General features: G+C 41.9%; 1 protein-coding gene across 5 annotated transcripts in view; it reads right to left on the bottom strand.

Moving 5' to 3' along the window:
- Positions 1 to 20,300, bottom strand: part of PCGF3 (polycomb group ring finger 3) — a 193,668-nt gene that overhangs the window by 55,513 nt on the left and 117,855 nt on the right. The window contains exon 1 of one of the 5 annotated variants that reach the window (XM_056518266.1): positions 231 to 253. The exons of the other annotated variants lie outside the window; for them this stretch is intronic. The gene's annotated coding sequence lies outside the window, so the exon portion shown is untranslated. Of the gene's footprint in view, positions 1 to 230; positions 254 to 20,300 lie in introns of those variants that run through there. 5 annotated transcript variants of the gene reach the window in all.

Here is a 20,300-nt window from a genome sequence, read left to right as displayed (position 1 = left end):
AGTGTACAGTGTGCTCCGCACACTGCGGGTGAACAGCCATTTTCCTTTTATTATTAATATGCACAACTACCTTCACACAACTCTGCCTTAACCAGGCATTATAGTAATATAGTAAAAATTTGTCTAATTCAAATTTGTGACAAAAGTATTTGAGTAGATTACTTATACAGCGAAAATGTATTCTGTAAGATGTATTCTATAATTGTAAGATGTGAGGCACTTGTACATACCACACATGTCTATCTTCACAAGTGTGTGCTTTAAGAAAAAAAAAAAAACACAGAAACCTCAGGAATGAGATGGTTAATAATTTGCATTCAAACTAAATAGGTGATCACTTGAGTATATTATTTCTCTCTCCTTATACAAACACTATCCCTAATGAATAGTCTTGAATCCCCAAATCTAATTTTACATGTTAACTAAGGTTACTCTCAGACAGGCACAATATGGGTGCTTCATTGCTCCTGTATTATAGACAACATCCAAAGCTTCTGCAGCTCATAAGTAAGGTCAGAACACCATTATGGGAATTTATCAAAACCTGTGCAGAGAAAGAGTGGAGCAGTTGCCTATAGCAACCAGATTGCTTCTTTCATTTCTCATAGGCCTTATTGAAAATGCAGGAAGTTATCTGATTGGTTGCTATGGGCAACTTCACCACTCTTCCTCTACACATTAAACAAAATAAATATACTGGCGCAACTAATTTTATTGATAAATAATACTAAAAAGTATGACACAAAGGTCCATATAAAGTGCACCGTAGCTTGAATACTCTTCAGTTACGTGTTGGGTAAGATTTGAAAGCTAAAAGAGAGATGGTAAAAAATAGATATGTGTACGAGAATCAATAGATGATACTGGATAATAGACAAAGTGTTTAGAATTTCATGAACCCACCTAATTAGACTGGCCTAGGTGAAGAGATGACTGTTATGTATCTTCAGTGGGTATCTGAGTGGTCCCGTTAGTGGGGTATTGCAGCTGTTTCTATTGCGAAAAATTGGGGACAAGGTAAATGCAGTAGTTAGTGAATACTGCGTGGGTTAGCGAAATTAATAATATGTATCTCACCCTATTTTTAGCATATGTATCACTGAATCCAGACCGTAGGAGGATGACCGGTATATACAGATAGTGTCCTCCTTATAGTTTGTAGCATGAAGTTCCTATGGTACACAATGTATACAGGGCTTTAGTTGATAAGCCTAAGTAGTAGCAAGGGCTTAACTCACTGTGTTCCGGATGGTCTGATGGTGAAGTTAAGGTACCTATGGTCTGATGTCCAGTTATTCTATACTTGTTGCGACTCGGTTTCTGGCAAGGTTGAGGCAGTGAGAATCACTGAATTCCTAGAGCCGTACGGGAGACTACCCCGGCCGGTGGCGTCTCTACCGTATTCGGTTCCTCTACATAGTCCGTTTGGCGGGTGAATGACCGTGAGTGACGTCACTACGGAGCTAGAATTGGTCCAAGATACTTTCCCAACGTGTTTCGGAGGCTAATTCGTCCTCCTTCGTCTGGGATGGGTGTGTCTTGGATGTCCCGCTATTTATCAGGTACGTAGAATTTTCATGACTTATTGCCAGTGTACGCCTACTTTTTGGAATTTGGCTGTTTTACTCTTGTGGGGATTTTTTATTTTTTTTATGTTGGTAATTAAAGGTGTTTTTTTCCTCCAATGGTGATTTTTTTATATATATTTTCATTTATTACAAGTACTGGTTTCTGTGTTAAATTCAAAAGATCATTTTTGCCTCTGCCCTAGACATGCGGGAGATCTAATTGCCACCACGCCAATGGGGTGCAATTAATTCCATTCTGAAAAAATAGACCCCTTTGGATTGGAATTATCTTTCTCCCTGTAATGTACTGACAGGGGGTGGCCCTCGTATCCTCTTTTGATATTATACATATGTTCCGACATTCTTTGAGATAACAATCTTTTGGTACGAAAACTGTACCATTTTTCACAAGGACATTTTATTACATAAATAACCTCCCTGCTTTTGCAGTGAATATGACAGCTTATGATTTGGTGTGATTCTGATTTGTGATGGAAAAAAATGGGTTTTGTATTAGTTGTCCCGCAACAGGCAAGACATTTACGGCAGGGAAAAAATCCTTTTAGTTCTTTTAACTGAAAAGTGAAAACTGAAAAGCACCACTTTTCAGTTAAAAGAACTAAAAGGATTTTTTCGTGGGATTTTTTTTTTCCAACCCTTATTGTTGGTGCTACTAGGTTTCCTAGATTTTTTGCCCGTAAGAAGATGAATTTGGGTTCATCTGGTATTTTCCCCCCTATGGTTCTGTCATTTTTCAAAATATTCCAATGTTTTTGGATTATGCGCTTAAATAGATGGCTCTGACTTGAATAGTGGTTATGATTGGTATCTCCATGTGGTTTTCATTTTCCTTTTTGCTTTTCTTCTTATTCACTAATAATTTTTCTCCTTCTATGGTCGCCACATGCTTACTTATTTAAGTGTATCTTTATCATATCCTCTATTTTGGAATTTTATCTTCAGATTAGTAGCCTCATCCTCATATTTTTCAATATTTGTGCAGTTGCGGCGTGCTCTTATAAATAGCTGGGTGGAATATTTGCTAGCCAACTTGGCAAATGACAGCTAGTTTTTCGGATGAAGCCATTACTGTCCGTAGGTTTATGGAACGTTTTTGTTTCAATGACCCCGTTATTTATATAAATATTTAAATCTAAAAAATTTATATTTGTTCTGCTGTGGACTGCTGAGAAATCTAGAAAAAAAATTGTTAATTGATTTCCTTTAAAAGTTCACCTAAGAGGTCTTCGCCTCCATCCCAAATGAAAACAATATCATCTATAAATCGCTTCCAGAGGACCAAATTCGCACCAAGTTTACTCCCAGGATAAATGACCTTGCTCTCCCAGTGTCCTACATATAAATTGGAATAACTTGGTGTGAATTTGGTCCCCATCGCCGTGCCCCATATAAAAATATAAAAATCCTTGTTATATTTAAAATAGTTATGATGTAAAATAAATGATATGCAGTCCCCAATATATGAAACTTGTTCCTCTGGTATTTCTTGTTTTTTTCTCAGAAAGAATTCAGCAGCTGCTCGTCCTTTATCATGCTGTATTATTGTGTATAGGGAGGTCACATCCGATGTTCCCAATATGTAGTGACCCTTCCAATTAATTCCTTTCAAGATCTCTAGTATGTGCGTAGAATCTTATGCAGGTAACTCCAATACACATTGTTGCAACATAACATCCACATAGTGGGACAGATTTACTGTCAATCCTCCTATACCCGACACTATTGGTCGGCCTGGTGGGTTTATCATGTCCTTATGAATTTTGGGGATTTGGTAAAATACTGGGATTCTTGGAGTTTCTATCATAAGGAATTCCTCCTCCTTTTTGGTTATGATGCCTTTGTTAAATCCAATTTTCAGTAATGCTTTTAATTTCCTTTTGAAGGGTTCTGTTGGGTTTATGTTGATTTTCTTATATGTATGCGTATCCCCTAGCAACCTCATGTATTCATTGTGGTACTGTTCATAATTAAGTATCACAATGCTGCCACCTTTGTCTGCTGGTCTCAGAATAATATCATTATTGGCTTGTAATGATTTGATAGCTCTTTGTTCTGTCATGGTTAAGTCATGGATTTTTATTTTTCTTAAATTGTTTACCACCATATGCTCAAAAGCATGTAGTGGCTCTGAGTACTCCTGTTGTGGGAAAAAACGTGAGCATTTTTTCAGATTAGTATGTTTATAAATAGAAATAGGGGGTTCTGTTTTTGTCATAGGGTTTTTTATTTTTTATTTTTTTAGAGTGAGTTTTCTCATACATTTTTTAATGCCAATGAGGGCTTCAAATTTATTCAGTTTGTTGCTGGGGCGAATTTGAAGCCTTTTTGTAAGAGGCTTTCTTCTTGGGAAGATAACGTATGTTTACTCAAATTGAAGAATTTTTGATCATTGGTCTCCTTTTCCATGTTTTTTTACTTTCTTGGCCCTCTTTTTTTGGGTGCGTTTCCCACCCCTTTTCCCTCTTTTACAATTTTTTTTTACTCTTTTCTGAAAAAAATCCTGATCCACAGTTTTTTTTTATTATTATTATTGCTATTAGTTTTGTTCTCAGTTTTACTATTCAATCTTGTACTTTGTGTGCTTATTTGATTTCTGTGTTTTTAATCATGCTTCTCTCTGAGTTTCCCATTGGTGTGGGTTTTCACATATATGGATTTCTGCTGTGAATTCATCTAGTGGCAAAAATCTATTCGAGGATGCTATAGGAGATTGCATGCTCTTATCTTGATTTAAATGTATCCTACTTCTATTGTGATCCGAAATACCAGTTATTATTAGTCGAGGGGATAGGGGTATATTTGTCATTGACTCCAGATGTGTGTCCTCATACACCGATAATTGAGATAAGTCTGAGTATGTAGATTTTTCTGCTGGTACTTCATCTCCTATTTCATCTATGGTTTGCAGCTCATCTCTACAATGTATGATGTCGCTTGTCTCTGCTGGATGGTTTGGCACCGAATCTCTCTGAAATTTTCAGTTTTTTTTGTTTAATGTCTTCCTCCTTTTGGTGTATCCTACATACTGATACTGTTGGTTAAGGTCTTTATATTTGTGGAGATCCTTAAAAAGTTGTGCTATAGTGTTTTTTGTGTTTAGTAAATGTATTTTTCTTTTGTTGATAATGAAGGAGACTGCCTGTCTTGAAAATGCATGAAACATTTGGTCCCATTCATCTAAGGTATCTGGGTCCCCCAAATCACCAGATAGTGATTTATGTACTAAAAGTCCCTTGGGGATTTTATGCCATTCAAGATACTTCTCTAAAGTGGCTACTACCCATAACCCCCTCATTTCGCAAATGAGAAGTCTTTCCAACTTTTTTAAATCCATTTTAGCCTGCTGGATTTCTTCCAGGGCTATTACATTAGGGGTGGTGAGTGGTACATCCTGGGGTTTGTTTGTGTATTGGAAAAAATGTTGGATGTTGATAAATTAATTAGGTGGGTTCATGAAATTCTGAACACTTTGTCTATTATCCAGTATCATCTATTGATTCTCGTACACATATCTATTTTTTACCATCTCTCTTTTAGCCTGCAACTCTTATCCAACACGTAACTGGAGTATTCAAGCTACGGTGCACTTTATATGGACCTTTGTGTCATACTTTTTAGTATTATTTATCAATAAAATTCTCTTGTTCTTAAAATTAGTTGCGCCAGTATATTTATTTTATTTATTGAGTAATTACACATCCAGTGTGGAAAACTAGGGATCCACACTTATACAAGGCAGCAACTGGACACGTTGTGATTACTACGCATCATTGATCTATATCCAGGTAGCGCTAGTGAGCTCACTTCTTCCTCTACACATGTTTTGATGAATCTCAGTCCATAACTGTTGGATGCCTGGGTGTTGTTTCCATAATACAGGTGGAAAAAAAAAAAAAAAAAAAGACACCCATGTTATGTCCATCTGACATTAACCAAATGCTGAAAATTATATTTTATGGCAACAGTTTGTGAGTGAAAATAAAATTTCAAAAGTTTAAAACATTGCTACGAATGTATCATTTAAGTTGTATTGCTAGAGCCTTTGGCTGTCCAGGCATTCTGGGAGTTGTAGTTTTGCAACATCTGGAAGCACACTGGTTAGGAAACACTGCCCTATCCAAAGGATAGGGGATAAGATGTCTGATCGCAGGGGTCCCAAGATCTCGGCTGTGCCACCTCAGACATCCGGTGCCGGATGACTGGCGATGTGGGGCGGAGGCTCGTGACGTCATGGCCACGTCCCCTCAATGCAAGTCTATGGGAGGGGGCGTGACAGTGGGTACAACAGGGAAGATTGCGGGGGTCCCCAACGGTGGGATCCCCGCAGACATCTTATCCCCTATCCTTTGGAAAGGTGATAAGTTTTCTAGAGGCAGAGTACAACTTTAAGTACATTTACTGGTTTACTTGTAGTGACATTCCACATCAGGCTCATTGGTCTTTCTTGCCAGACAGCACTAGTTGCAGACCTATACAGTCTACTAACTTGCCCAGTAGCTTCATCTGAACTTAAGGAGAACTCAGCTTTCCCTGAGTTATACATAGCCCTCAAGTATTTCTCCTCCTGCAAGCTCATACTTAAAGGGGTACTCCCCTGGGGGGAAAAAAAATACATTAAATCAACTGGTGCCAGAAAGTTAAATAGATTTGTAAATTACTTCTATTAAAAAATCTTAATCCTTTCAGTACTTATCAGCTTCTGTATGCTCCACAGGAAGTTCTTTTCTTTTTGAATTTCTTTTCTGTCTGACCATAGTGCTCTCTGCTGACACCTGTCCATTTGGGAACTGTCCGGAACAGAAGAGGTTTTGTACGTGGATTTGCTCCTACTCTGGACAGTTCCTAAAATGGATAGAGGTGTCAGCAGAAAGCACTGTGGTCAGACAGAAAGGAAATTCCAAAAGAAAAGAACTTCCTCTGGAATATACAGCAGCTGTAAATACTGGAAGGATTAAGATTTTTAAATAGAAGTAAATTACAAATCTGTTTGACTTTCTCTTTCAGTGGAGTACCCCTTTAATGAGGGCTTAGCAGTTACATGCTATCTGCAGCACTACAGAATGACTCCATAGCTACTACACATGCTCTAGAGCTGTCCAATGGACCTCATTATGTCTGCGGGGAGGTGGCTGAGCAAGGAGATTCAGCACATACTCTAGCTCAGTGTTTCCCAACCCAGTCCTCAAGGCACACCAACATTCCGGGTTTTTTTCAGTTACTCCATTGGAATAGAACAGGGAAAAATTAAAATCCTAGACTGTTGGTGTGCCTTGAGGACTGGGTTGGGAAACACTGCTCTAGCTTACCTGCTACCAAAATCCCAGCTTTCCAACAGTAAAATGAAAAAAAGGAACAACACTGCCACTGACGGACCTCATTGGTGTCTGCACTTGTTAATTGTATCTGTCAGCAGCCCACTGAAAACGGGATGCCAGCATATACTGTTAACCGGATCTGCAGGCTCCATTCACTTCCATGGCTGAATGGAGTCACTAGGGGTCGTATCTGCTATTCTACGTGGACTCAAAACAGGGGCTGTTGCTCTTTAGAAAAAGCGCACACATCCGTAAAGGCGTCACTAGCAGACCCGGTTTGGCCATAAAAGTGAATGGGGTCCACTGCTCCAGTTAATAGTAAACATCAGCATCCCTTTTTCGGCAAGATGCCAATGGATTCAATTATCAGGGGCAGGAACAGTGTGTAAGAATATACATCTACTTTGTTCTCACTCTCTTTGCTCAGTACTGATCTGTATGAAAAGCGCAGGGCAGAATGAAAAGCTGAATGATATGCCTGTCACGTTCAGCTTTCTGACAGGACACTTCACTGGTGCCTGGAAGTATGCAAAAAAAAATGTTAAATAAAAAAACGTTATTTAAAAAAAAAAAAAAAAAAAAAAAAAAAAGAGTGCAACCTGGCACTTAACTATTACATAAAGCTTTATTCAATATTGGCTGACATAGCAAAAGCCTCAGTAGATCTTTGTTATATACCACAAAAAAAAAATATTTAAAAAATAAATAAAAAAAATAAATAAACAAAAACAGACCCTGACTGGACATACCTTAGGCTGGGTTCACATCACGTTTTCCCCATACAGGAGCGGATACGGCAGGGGGGAGCTAAAACCTTGCGCTCCCGTATGCCTTCGTATGCGCTCCCGTATGTAATTAATTTCAATGAGCCGGCCGGAGTGAAACGTTCGGTCGGCTCATTTTTGCGCCGTATGCGCTTTTTTCCCGGACCTAAAACTGTGGTCAACCTCGGTTTGAGGTCCGGTTGTAAAAGCGCATACGGCGCAAAAATGAGGCGACCGGACAGAACGTTTCACTCCGGCCGGCTCATTGAAATTAATTACATACGGGAGCGCATACGAAGGCATACGGGAGCGCGAGGTTTCAGCTCCCCCCTGCTGTATGTGCTCCCGCATGGGAGAAAACGAAGTGGGAACCCAGCCTTACACTTCCAGACCACCTTGGAAGTTTTAATTCATATGAAATATTTTTTTATTTTGCATTATCTAAACCTGAGGTGTCCTGTGCACGGTATATTCCCACTAAGAAAATTCAGAAACAAATTTCCTTGCAGAATTTAATCAGTGGATCCAAGCAGTCCTGCAATTTGCCGTGGACATAAGCACCATCCCAATGACAAACAATACTACAGTCGGACAAGTGAACATGTTCTGTCTTCTGTGGGAATCCAATTCCTTATCGGACGTTCAGCAACATGTGAAATGTGTATCAAAAATTCTATTGAAATCAATGGAAGGCAGCAGAGAGCAGAATCCGTGAAGAATTCCCTTGTGGAAATTCCATGCGGAGTCTCTGTAGTGTGAAAGGGGCCTACTAGCCAAAATGTATGGTATAGTTACTAATAAGCAGCAAGATTCCTGCTATTCTCTCATGTGCTTTTTTTAGTCTGTTTAAATTTGTTGCTTTGCAGTCTCATAGCCTTTTCCAGGGCAATGGATAAAACAATCTTTTTTGCCCAGGTCTTGCTAGTCCTGGGTAGAATTTTATTTGTTAGCCTTTAGCAAATGCAGGGCCTGGGCACTTTCTGTGGATTATAGTGTTTACTATGTTTAAAGTCTAAGTGGAGAATTTATCATTACCTGCACTAGAGATGAGAGAAGTTACAGTGATTCGATTGGTCACGAACTTCTCGGCTCGGCAGTTACTGACTAGCCTGCATACATTAGTTCAGCTTTCAGGTGCTCAGGTGAGCTGGAAAAGGTGGATACAGTCCTAGGAGAGAGTCTGCAGCCCACCAGAACACCTGAAAGCTGAACTTATTTATGCAGGCTAAAGTCAGCAACTGCCGAGCCAAGAAGTTCGTGACGAATCGAATCACTGCAATTTCGCTCATCTCTACCCTGCACCAGCGCAGTGTGGCAAAACTGTATCAATTTTGCACAAATTTCGACTACCAAAGAGATGTTGTGTAAAACTGAGCTTATGCAAGGATTTGACACAATTTTGCCATTCTGTGCCGGTGCAGAACATGATTAATCCCCACCCCCTAAGTAGTTCTGATATCTCTTTAGTTTAACTCCTTAACGACGCAGGTTGTATACTTACGTCCAGCACCGGCTCCAGCGCTATAATCGGGTCTGTCTCGGTGGCCATCAACGGTCGGGACCCGCGGCTAATACCGGACATCACCGATCGCAGTGATGCTTACCTGCCTCCTGTGTGATCGCCAAATGACTGCTCTGTGCCTGAAATCCAGGAGTAGCAGTCGAGCGGCGATAACACTGATCAATGCCATGTTAATGCATGGCAGTGAACAGTGTAAGAGATCAGTATGTGCAATGTTATAGTCCCCTATGGGGGCTATAACATTGCATAAAAAAAAGTGGGGAAAAAAAAGTGTTAACAAATGTGATATAACCCAGGGATGTGGAATTCCTATCGCCCGACGCCCGGAACATGCAGTTCCGGGTGCTGGGCAGGTTAATTTTTGTGGCCCTTAGCCAGGCTTCGGGCAAGCAGGGCCGGACCTGACAAGCACAGCGGCGCTCTGCAGTCTGTATGGAGCAGGCTCTCTCCCCTGCTCTGCCTTCACTCTCCCCGTGCAGACCTGCATCCTCTGCCTTCGCTCCACACAGCTCTAGCTTCGGAGAGCTGAGGGGAAGAGCGGACGCAAGTCCGCACGAGGCGCAAGATTCCACCTCACACCGCCGCTAATAGCCAGCATGCAGCGGGCTCCAGACTCCTGCCCGCTCCATACTCTGCAGTCCCCGGCTGTTTTCAGTAGCCGCGGCTGGCTATTAACCCTTTAGATGGCCGCTGTCAAAGCTGACAGCGGTGTCTAAAGGCACATGTGTATGCTCCCTGGTGTGCTAGTGGGGTGGATCGCCCCCCCCCCCCCCCCGCAGAGTGATCGCAGGGGGTTGATTCACTATAGAGGTAGCCGGAGGGCTTACCTCTGTTCCCTGCTGTCCCGTGGCTCTGTCATTGATAGAGCCTGGCTGGACCAGGCTCTATCAATGGAGCGCAGAGCACACAGAGCAACAGAGTTCAATAGAACTCTATTCATCTGTATGAGGAATCTAATGATTCCTCCTAAAAGTCTAATAAAGTGTAAATAAAAAACAAAGTTTTAATAAAAGACACACATTAACCCCTTTTTATGTTAAAAGTTCAAATCACCCCCTTTTCCTATATAAAAACATGCAAACATAATAAAAATAAACATATTTGGTATCGCTTCGTGCGTAATTGTACAACCTATTAAAATCTAACATTATGTATCCCTTACGGTAAATGTAAAAAAAAACAAAAAAAAAAAAAAACACTGAATTGCAATTTTTATAATATCCCCAGAAAAAAAAGTTAAAAAGCGATTAAAAAGTCAGATTAATACCAAAATGGTACCGATATAAAAAAGATTATATATATATATATTTTTTTTGGTCCAGAGAATGTTATTGAAAAAATAAAAAGGTATCATTATAGTGGGTAGTTATGGCTACTATAGGGGGAGTAGGAAAAAATGAGAGCGTAAAAGCGAAAATTGGCCCAGACAAGTGGATCGTCTTGAGGGACAAGTAGATTTTGCTCCAAGTATTTTTTTAATAAAATTTCCACACCCCTGTAACCCCTTCCCTAATAAAAGTCCGAATCACCCCCTCTTTTCCCATATAAAAAAAAAAAAAAAAACACTACGTAAATAAAAATAAATATAAACATAAGTGGTATCTCCGGGTGTGTAAATGTCCAAACTATAATAATATTTCGTTAATTAAACTGCAAGGTCAATGGTGTACACGTAGAAAAATTCCAAAGTCCAAAATAGCGTATTATGAGGAAAATTTTTATACCATTAACCCCTTAAGGACCATGGACGTATGCATACGTTTAAGCTCCCTGGTAGTTAAGGACCAAGGACGTACGCGTATGTCTGTGGGAATTTCGGTCCCTGCCGCGCGTCGGGCGGGGACCGAACCGGGGTGACTGCTGATATCGATCAGCAGTCACCCAGCGCAAATGCCCCCCCCCCCCCCCCCCCCCCCCATGTTGGCGATTGCCGCAAATCCCAAGTGAATTCACACTTGAAATTTGCAGCGATTCCGGTGATGTGGGTCGCGTGTTGTGACCAGCTGACCCGGAGATACATGGTGATCGGGGGTGTAGGATACACCCCCAATCACCTCCTGTATCTATGGAGAGGTGGCGATTTTGTCACCCCTCCCCCCCAGGATAACTGCGATCGTCCGGCAGGGGAGGGGACAACGGCATCATCTCGCAGCTCTGCCTGCTAGCTGAGTTCAGTCGGCGGTCAGAGCTGCAAGAAGGAGCTGTGGACTCCCCCCTCTGGGACAGATTACTCAACACCCCCTCCCCCCCCCCCTCCCCACCACCACCACCACCGTAGAAAAAAGGCGATGGCTCGCCAGGCATTTTCGGCAGCGGAGGCATACACTTTTCTTGCCTCAGACTCCAAATCTGTCAGTGAGGACGAGGAAGATCCTACATTCCTGTGTTCTTCCTCATCCTCCTCATCAGAGTCTAGTACTGATGATGAGTCTGTACGGCAGCGGAGACGCCGCCAGGTGAGGCCACACACCTCCCATGATAGTGGCCCAGTGGCCAGCACTAGTACGAGTGACAATGCCACTCGTACTAGGAGTCCGACCCCCCCAGACAAGTTTACTGGAGGCCCCCTTGCGGTGAACCTGTCTGGAGACCCCCAGAGGCTTATACGCCACGGATTCCGGAGTTTGTTGGCGACTCAAGAATCCGGATTGACACGGCTGGATTCACTGAAATTTTTTTTTTAGTTATTTTTTCAATGCCAGTTTTGTCAATCACATGGTGGAGCAGACAAATCTGTACACCCAGCAGTTCATTGCCCACCACCTCGATTCTGTTTTGGCCAGGTCCAATGAATGGTACGCCATTGATGCAGCTGAAATGAGGACATTTTGGGGCCTTGTGCTGCATATGGGCCTGGTCAAAAAGCCAAGTGTCAGGCAGTATTGGAGCGGGGACGTCCTATACAAGACCCCACTTTACAGTATGGTTATGAAGCGGTTCGAGGCCATTCGGAAATGCCTTCATTATGCAGATAATAAGGCATGTCCACCCCAAAGTGATCCCACCCATGATCGGCTTTACAAAGTGAGGCCGCTCATCGATCACTTTGGGGCCAAATTTTTGGAGTCCTACGTACCCCTCAGAGAGCTCTCGGTAGATGAGTCTCTTATCAGTTTTAAGGGGAGACTTCTCTTCCGCCAGTATATATCCTCAAAGCGGGAGCGGTATGGTGTGAAGCTCTATAAACTTTGTGAGAGTACCTCCGGGTACACTCAAGTTTAGAGTATATGAGGGACGAGATTCCCGTATTGAACCCCCAGATTGTTCCCCCACTCTGGATGTTAGCGGGAAAATCGTTTGGGACCTTGTGCACCCATTGCTGGATAAGGGTTACCACGTGTACGTGGACAACTTTTATACCAGCACCCCTCTGTTCACATCCCTTGCCGCCAGATCCACGTCCGCTTGTGGGACCGTGCGGAAGAACCAGAGCACCTCCCTCTAAATTTGATCCAGACACCTATTCCCAAGGGTGAGTCCCGTGCCCTTACCCATGAAAACCTGTTGCTGGTCGGGTATAAGGATAAGAGGGATGTCCTTATGCTGACCACAATTCATGGTAACGGCAGCTCACCTGTCCCTGTATGAGGTACCACAACAACGGTCCTCAAGCCCGACTGTATTCTTGACTACAATTGGTATATGGGGTGAGTTGATCTTTCTGATGAAGTCCTCAAGCCATACATGGCCATGCGGCAAACACGGATATGGTACAAAAAAGTTGCGGTCTAATAGGGACACTTTCCAGGTGAAATTCCCCCACACTGGAAAGAAGGGACGAACCCAGAAAAGATACAGAGTGTGTTACAAGAGGGGGATACGGAAGGATACAACCACTCAATATGACAATTGCCCGGATCATCCGGGCCTCTGCATTAAAAACTGCTTCAGGGAGTATCACACTTTCAGTTGTGTATGACTAAGGCCCTGCGGGCCGAAACGTGTCACACTGCAAGAATCCTTTGTTGTACAACTATGAATTTTAGCTAATAAAGAAGTTCTTTTGTTCAAGAGTCAGCGCTGGACATTCTACTTTTTGTGTACACTTCCATGGAGTACTACATTTTCCCTCTTCATTTTAATTTTCCATAATTTGACCCCAATGAACCAAGTCCGGAGTGCATTCCAAGTTTGAACCCCATAAAACCACTAAATTGCCCCAAAAACTCTTATATATATATAAAAAAAAAAAAAAAAAAACCTGATAAGACCTCTGGGGCTATTTTTTCAAAAAATGGGTCATGGGTCACCGAGTCACTATCATCGGGGACTTTTTTATGTTGCCTCAAATGCGCAGCGCTCTCTCTCCACCTGAGCGGTGTGCACATTTGAGGCAACAGGTTAGGGACGGCCACACAAATCACATTCCCAGAATGATGATTCAGAGCACAGGGTTTGGGGTGGGCATATTTTTTAGTTTTGGCTATGCTCTGGGTCATCATTCTGGGAACATAACCGGTTTTATAATTTTATGTCCCACTATACCCCCATTTTAGTTATTTAGTGTACCCTAGTTATGTACCCCATGTAATGCCCCTTGAGGGGGGGGGTGTCCCACTGTTCTGGCTCCATAGGGCGCTATACAGAAGCTCAAGGACCTGCTCATCCAAAACCTGGTGTGCACCCTCAGAGCTGCTAACATCCAGATATGAGGTATGTCCTTATTCCAAATAAATGTATCTACAAATTTACAGTGACATTTTCTCCTTTTACCACTTGTGAAAATGAAAAATTTGGGGTAACCCCAGCATTTTAGTGTAAAAAATCAAATTTTTCCTTTTCACATCCCAATTAATGTACATTTATCAAACACATGTGGGGTGTTAAGACTCACTGTACCCCTTGTTATGTTCCTTGAGCGGTGTAGTTTCCAAAATAGTATGCTATGTGTTTTTTTTTTTTCTGTTCTGGCACCATAGGGGCTTCACAAAATTCGACATGCCCCCCAAAAACCATTTCAGAAAAACTCGCTCTCCAAAATCCCATTGTTGCCCCTTACCTTCTGAGCCCTCTACTGCGCCCGCCGAGCACTTGACATACACATATGAGGTATTTCCTTACTCGGGAGAATTTGGGTTACAAATTGAGACAATTTTTTTCCTTTTACCCCTTGTAAAAATTCAAAAACTGGGTCTACAAGAACATGCGAGTGTAAAAAATGAAGATTTTTAATTTTCTCCTTCACTTTTCTGCTATTCCTGTGAAACACCTAAAGGGTTAAATGGGCACTGTCACCAACTTTATTTTTGGATATGTTGTAGTACGTATGTACTAGGGATCGACCGATTATCGGTTTGGCCGATAATTCCGATTTTGGCCATTATCGGTATTGGCAATTACCTTGCCGATAATCCGATAATGCCCCGCACCGCACCGAGTGATGCGACGCGACGTCACCATCATTGCACACAGTCACAGCTCAGGACGCCACCGGAGCCAGATGTAGAGTGGACCCCGGGAACAGGTAATTATAAAACCGGGGATGGGGGAGGCAATGGGGCCGGGCGATGCGGTGGGGGGTGCGACACAGCGCGGTGCGGCGGTAGGGGGGCGCGGAGCGGTGCGCCGGGGGGGTGGGGGGGCGGTCGCGGTGGCGGTGATAGGACTCAGGACCCCCGGACAGGCAGGGGAGAGAGGCGGGTGGCGGCGGCAGTCTATGGCACCGCAAAAGCCGCTGCAGTTCATTGATTTAAAGCGCCCGCTTTAAATCAATGCTCTGCGGCGGTGTCACAGGGGGATAAATAGCCGATAACTTATACCGGAATATCGGTATAAATTATCGTCTATCGGCCCTAACCTCCACAGATTATCGGAATCGGCCCTAAAAAAAACGATATCGGTCGATTCCTAGTATGTACTGCAACATTTTGTACTATAATTTTTTCATTTTCAGGGTGAATTTTACATTTGAAAACCGGCCACTAGGGGCCAGCTGCAGCACGCCGTGACGTCACGCCTGAATTCGCACCGATTGCGGCCAGGCAATCGGTCCTAATTCATTTATACTGCGCTCGCTCCCTGCCTGTCAGACAGGCGGGAGCGAGCGCATTGTCTCCCCGGCCACTGGCTGGGAGGCCACTCCTCCCGCACATGTCGTCGCCGCCGCTGCCCCTGCATGCCCGCTGCCGGACTCTGCAGAATCAGTAAGGAGAGCGGGGTTTCAGGTTTCTGAATGGGGTGTGGTGGGGGGGGGGGGAATTAGCGCTGTGATGGAGGGAAGGGGGTGCGGGTAGCAGTGTGACGGAGGGAACAGGGTGCGGTGGGGGGTAGCGGTGTGACGGAGGGAACGGGGTAGCGCCGCATGGCACTAACTTATACTTCATCTACACAGGGTGACTCCAGCTGTTTCAATACTACAACTCCTAGCATGCCCTGACAGCCAATAGATGTCAGGGCAAGCTGGGAGTTGTAGTGGTGAAACAGCTGGAGGCACACTGTGTAGATGAACTAAGGGCGGAAGATTCGGCCCCAGCAGGCATCAGTGACGTGGTGCCTGCTGGGGAAGTCTGCCTGGTAGTGAGCACACTACCAGGCAGACCAAAAGTTATTTTTAATATAGTAACAAAAATAAAAAAATTAAAAGCAGGGAGGGGGTTAGGGATAGATGTGCAGTAGGAAGGGACAGAAAAAAATATATATAGGATGGTGGGAGCTACCCTTTAACACACTTATTGAATGTCATTTTGAATACTTTGAGGGGTGCAGTTTTTATAATGGGGTCATTTATGGTGTATTTCTAATACGAAAGCCCTTCAAATCCACTTCAAACCTGAACTGGTCCCTGAAAAATTCAGATTTTGAAAATTTTGTGAAAAATTGGAAAATTGCTGCTATAGTTTGAAGCCCTTTGATGTCTTCCAAAAGTAAAAACATGGCAACTTTATGATGCCAACATAAAGTAGACATATTGTTTTTGTGAATCAAAATATAATTTATTTGGAATATCCATTTTCCTTACAAGCAGAGAGCTTCAAAGTTAGAAAAATGCAACATTTTTAAGTTTTTCATCAAATTTTGGAATTTTTCACCAAGAATTGATGCATGTACCGACAAAATTTTACCACTAACAAAGTAGAATATGTCACGAAAAAACAATCTCGGAATAAGAATGAAAGGTAAAAGCATCCCAGAGTTCTTAATGCTTAAAGTGACAGTGGTCAGATGTGCAAAAAACGCTCTGGTCCTTAAGGTGCAAATGGGCTTGGTCCTTAAGGGGTTGAAAAATGAATAAAAAGCAATCAAAAAGTCCAATCAAAACAAATAGGGTACCGCTAAAAACTTCAGATCACATCGCAAGAAATGAGCCCTCATACATCCCCATATGCGGAAAACTAAAAAAGTAATAGGAGTCAGACGAGGACATTTTTAAAAGTATAAATTTTCCTGCATGTAGTTATTTTTTCCAGAAGTACGACAAAATAAAACCTATATAAGTAGGATATCATTTTAATCGTATGTACCTACAGAATAATGATAAGGTGTCATTTTTACCGAAAAAATGGACTGCGTAAAAACGAAAGCCCCAAATGTTACAAAATGGCTTTTTTTCTTCAATTTTGTCGCCCAATGATTTTTTTCCCCATTTTGCCATGGATTTTTGGGTAAAATGACTGATGTTATTACAAAGTAGAATTGGTGGCGCAAAAAATAAGCTATAATATGGATTTTTAGGTGGAAAATTTAAAGGGTTATGATTTTTAAAAAGGTAAGGAGGAAAAAACGAAAATGCAAAAACTGAAAAACGCTGAGTCCTTAAAGGGGTACTCCGGTGAAAACTCCGGTGATCAACTGGTGGCAGAAAGTTAAACATATTTGTAAATTACTTCTATTAAAAAATCTTAATCCTTCCAGTACTTATTAGCTGCTGAATGCTACAGAGGAAATTCCTTTCTTTTTGGAACACTGATGACATCACGAGCACAGTGCTCTCTGCTGACATCTCTGTCCATTTTAGCAACCATGCCTAGCAGATGTATGCTAAGGGCAGCATGGTGGCTCAGTGGTTAGCACTGCTGCCTTGCAGTGCTGGGGACTTGGGTTCAAATCCCACTAAGGACTACAATAAATAAAGCGTTATTATTATTATAATAACGTCAGCAGAGAAAACTGTGCTCATGATGTCATCAGAGAGCATTCCAAAAAGAAAAGAATTTCCTCTGTAGTAGTCAGCAGCTAATAAGTACAGGAAGGATTAAGATTTTTTAATAGAAGTAATTTACAAATATGTTTAACTTTCTGCCACCAGTTGATTTAAAAGAAAAAAGGTTTTCACCGGAGTACCCCTTTAAGGGGTTAATGTTTGTTCCCTAGTTCCTTGTCTAGGTCTTGATTCCCGTTTGTGTTACCCCATATTGGTATCTGGAGTCTGGTTCAGTTTCCTTGCATGTTTCCTTGTCTTGCTTTAGTTGTGTTTTTCTGGGTCTTCATATTTATATTCATATTCATCATTTAAGCATAATTTATAATCTAGGGATATTGTAGGGTTAGTGATATTTATTTTCTCGGTTTACTAGAGTTTACCAAATAGGTTAAAGGGGTATTCCAGGAAAAAAAATGTTTTATACATCAAGGGGCTCCGAAAGTTAAACAGATTTGTAAATTACTTCTATTAAAAAATCTTAATCCTTTCAGTACTTATGAGCTGCTGAAGTTGAGTTGTTCTTTTCTGTCCAGAGTAGAAGCAAATCCCCATAGAAAAACTCTTCCACTCTGCAGTTCCCGAGACAAGCAGAGATGTCAGTAGAGAGCACTGTTGCCAGACAGATAAGAACTCAACTTCAGCAGCTGATAATTATTGGAAGGATTAAGATTTTTAATAGAAGTAATTTACAAATCTGTTTAACTTTCTGGAGCCAGTTGATCTAAAAAAAAATAAATAATAATTCCTGGCTGCGATTTAAAAAAAAATAATTTTATTGGCATTATCCAAACCAGGAAAAATATATATTGTTGTCCCTACCAGGGACTGAGGTGCCTTCTAAAATGTAACTTTTAATAATGTAGTTTAAAAATACCGATCCACAAACTATAAAAATTATAATAATTCATCAAGGAGTGATATTATCCCACTATTGCGACTATTGAGACCAATGACGCGGTAAGTATAGCACCAGTGGTTAGGTACACACCATGCTATAGCTATATAATCCTAGATGCGATGTTGACATTATCATGTATAGTAATCAAAAAATATTCCCTTATCCCAACGCGTTTCCATGTAGGGGTTAGAGTATATAGTTATCCCCCACACTTCTTCAGGGGATTAGGTCTATGGTTAAGGCAAACTCTGGAGTCAAGTATCACACTAATATGTCACTGTATATATCCCTTTAAATGGGCAAATTTTTCAACCAATGACACCCAGAGGATAACCACCATGAAGCAACCTGCGTCAGTAGAGCTCCGGCTTTATGATTAGCTATCGCGTCCAGAGACCAGGCAGGGCGTTTCTCACCATCCCGGTTAGTGTCTATAACGATAAAAAAATCATAGACGTCTCCCTTAGCAACCAGTAGATGACTTACCCCTCTTTGCTGTTTTTTGTGCATTAGCAAGTGGGTACTTACTGTCTACTGGATCGAATAAAATGAAATCAGAGAGCCGGGCACTGTAAAAATAATATGCCCTTATTTAGAATCTCATTCAGACAGAATATATGGAGCATATACAGAGTAGCCGCATAATAACTAACAAGAGGTAAGTAATAAAATGTTGTCTGAATTACTTACATACAGCTGTTCAAGACAAAGTGCGCATAAATCGCTGCGGTGGCAGCGAGTACCGGAGCGGTGTCCGGGCTATCTGCGTGTCAGGTGAACACGCCGGCGTCTCCATCAAGCCGAGGCGCACCCTATTTACGTCATTGGAGGCCCGTCCCCATGACGCCGCTCATGGGGGTGTGGTCCCCGCTCAAGTCCCGACATCGGGATAGATCGGGTTTGGCAGTATTCACACGTCGGATGCAATATCGGCTAAGTTGTAAACATATAAATAAACAAACACTGACTTAGGCTAAAGAAATGGAACAGATATTAACGAGTAGTAGCTTATAAATAAGATAACTATACCCAGTATCGGGTCCGTTGTGCCTCCATCTGCACAGTGTTGCAGGCATCTTTATTAATCCAATCCTGGATGTCAGTATGCCTGCTCTAAATTGTGACCTCTCTACGTAACACATTGGTTATCAGTATATCTACACACAGTTAGTAATCACATAATAAACCGCCATTGACCAGATTTAGTCCTGTGCTGATCAGGTAAGTAATAGACACAATCCTGACCATGATCCAAGTTTTTCATCCTACCCATATTTTGAATGGTGCTTTGGAATATTTCATAGAAGTCGGTACTGGAGGACATAGTGATGTCTAATGTTGCAATAGCGATATATCGTTTCCACATCATTGGCAAAGATGGGTATAAGCAAAAAGATAAGGATAGTATATATAGTAATAATACATATTAGCAAGTATATCTATTAGGTGGGCGGGGAAAAAGTCAAAACACTTCCTATAACACTCAATGTCCCATTCATATAGATAGTATAGCACCCCATTATCAATAAATAATCAATTGGGTCCATATTGTTCATAGGTCCCATAAGGTGAACTTAAATGTGTATGGGACAACATATGTTACTAAGACATTTATAGAGATACATGATATTGGGACTAATGTATAGAGGGGAGAAGAGTAGAAAAAATAGGGGGGAAAAGAGACCCACAGAATGATATTTGGACTGGATATCCCTATTTGGAATAAGGGGAGGAGGAAATAGGATGGGCCTAGGGAGATCTGTTCTAGCCCTGTTGGATCCTGGTATATATCACCTCAACCTAAGCGGCATGGACGCCCTAAAAAGGGCGGTACCGGATGTCAGGAACCTCCTGTTGCACCCTAGATCTCCCTAACTACATAGGTGGCACCTAAATCCTTAAGATCCACTGGGATCTCCCCTAGCTACCTCAAATCAGCCACCCTTGGGTAGGTCCTGTCTGTGGGTCTCTTCCCAATAGCCTCTAAATGAAACAAGAAAAGGATAATTGTTCATTAAGGCCCCTTGGGGCCATAGTTTGTAACTTGTAGATCCATCTACATTCTCTCCATA

Source organism: Hyla sarda, chromosome 1 (genome assembly GCF_029499605.1).
Source record: "Hyla sarda isolate aHylSar1 chromosome 1, aHylSar1.hap1, whole genome shotgun sequence".
NCBI classification, from domain to species: domain Eukaryota; kingdom Metazoa; phylum Chordata; class Amphibia; order Anura; family Hylidae; genus Hyla; species Hyla sarda.
This window is presented reverse-complemented; position numbering and strand designations above follow the sequence as displayed.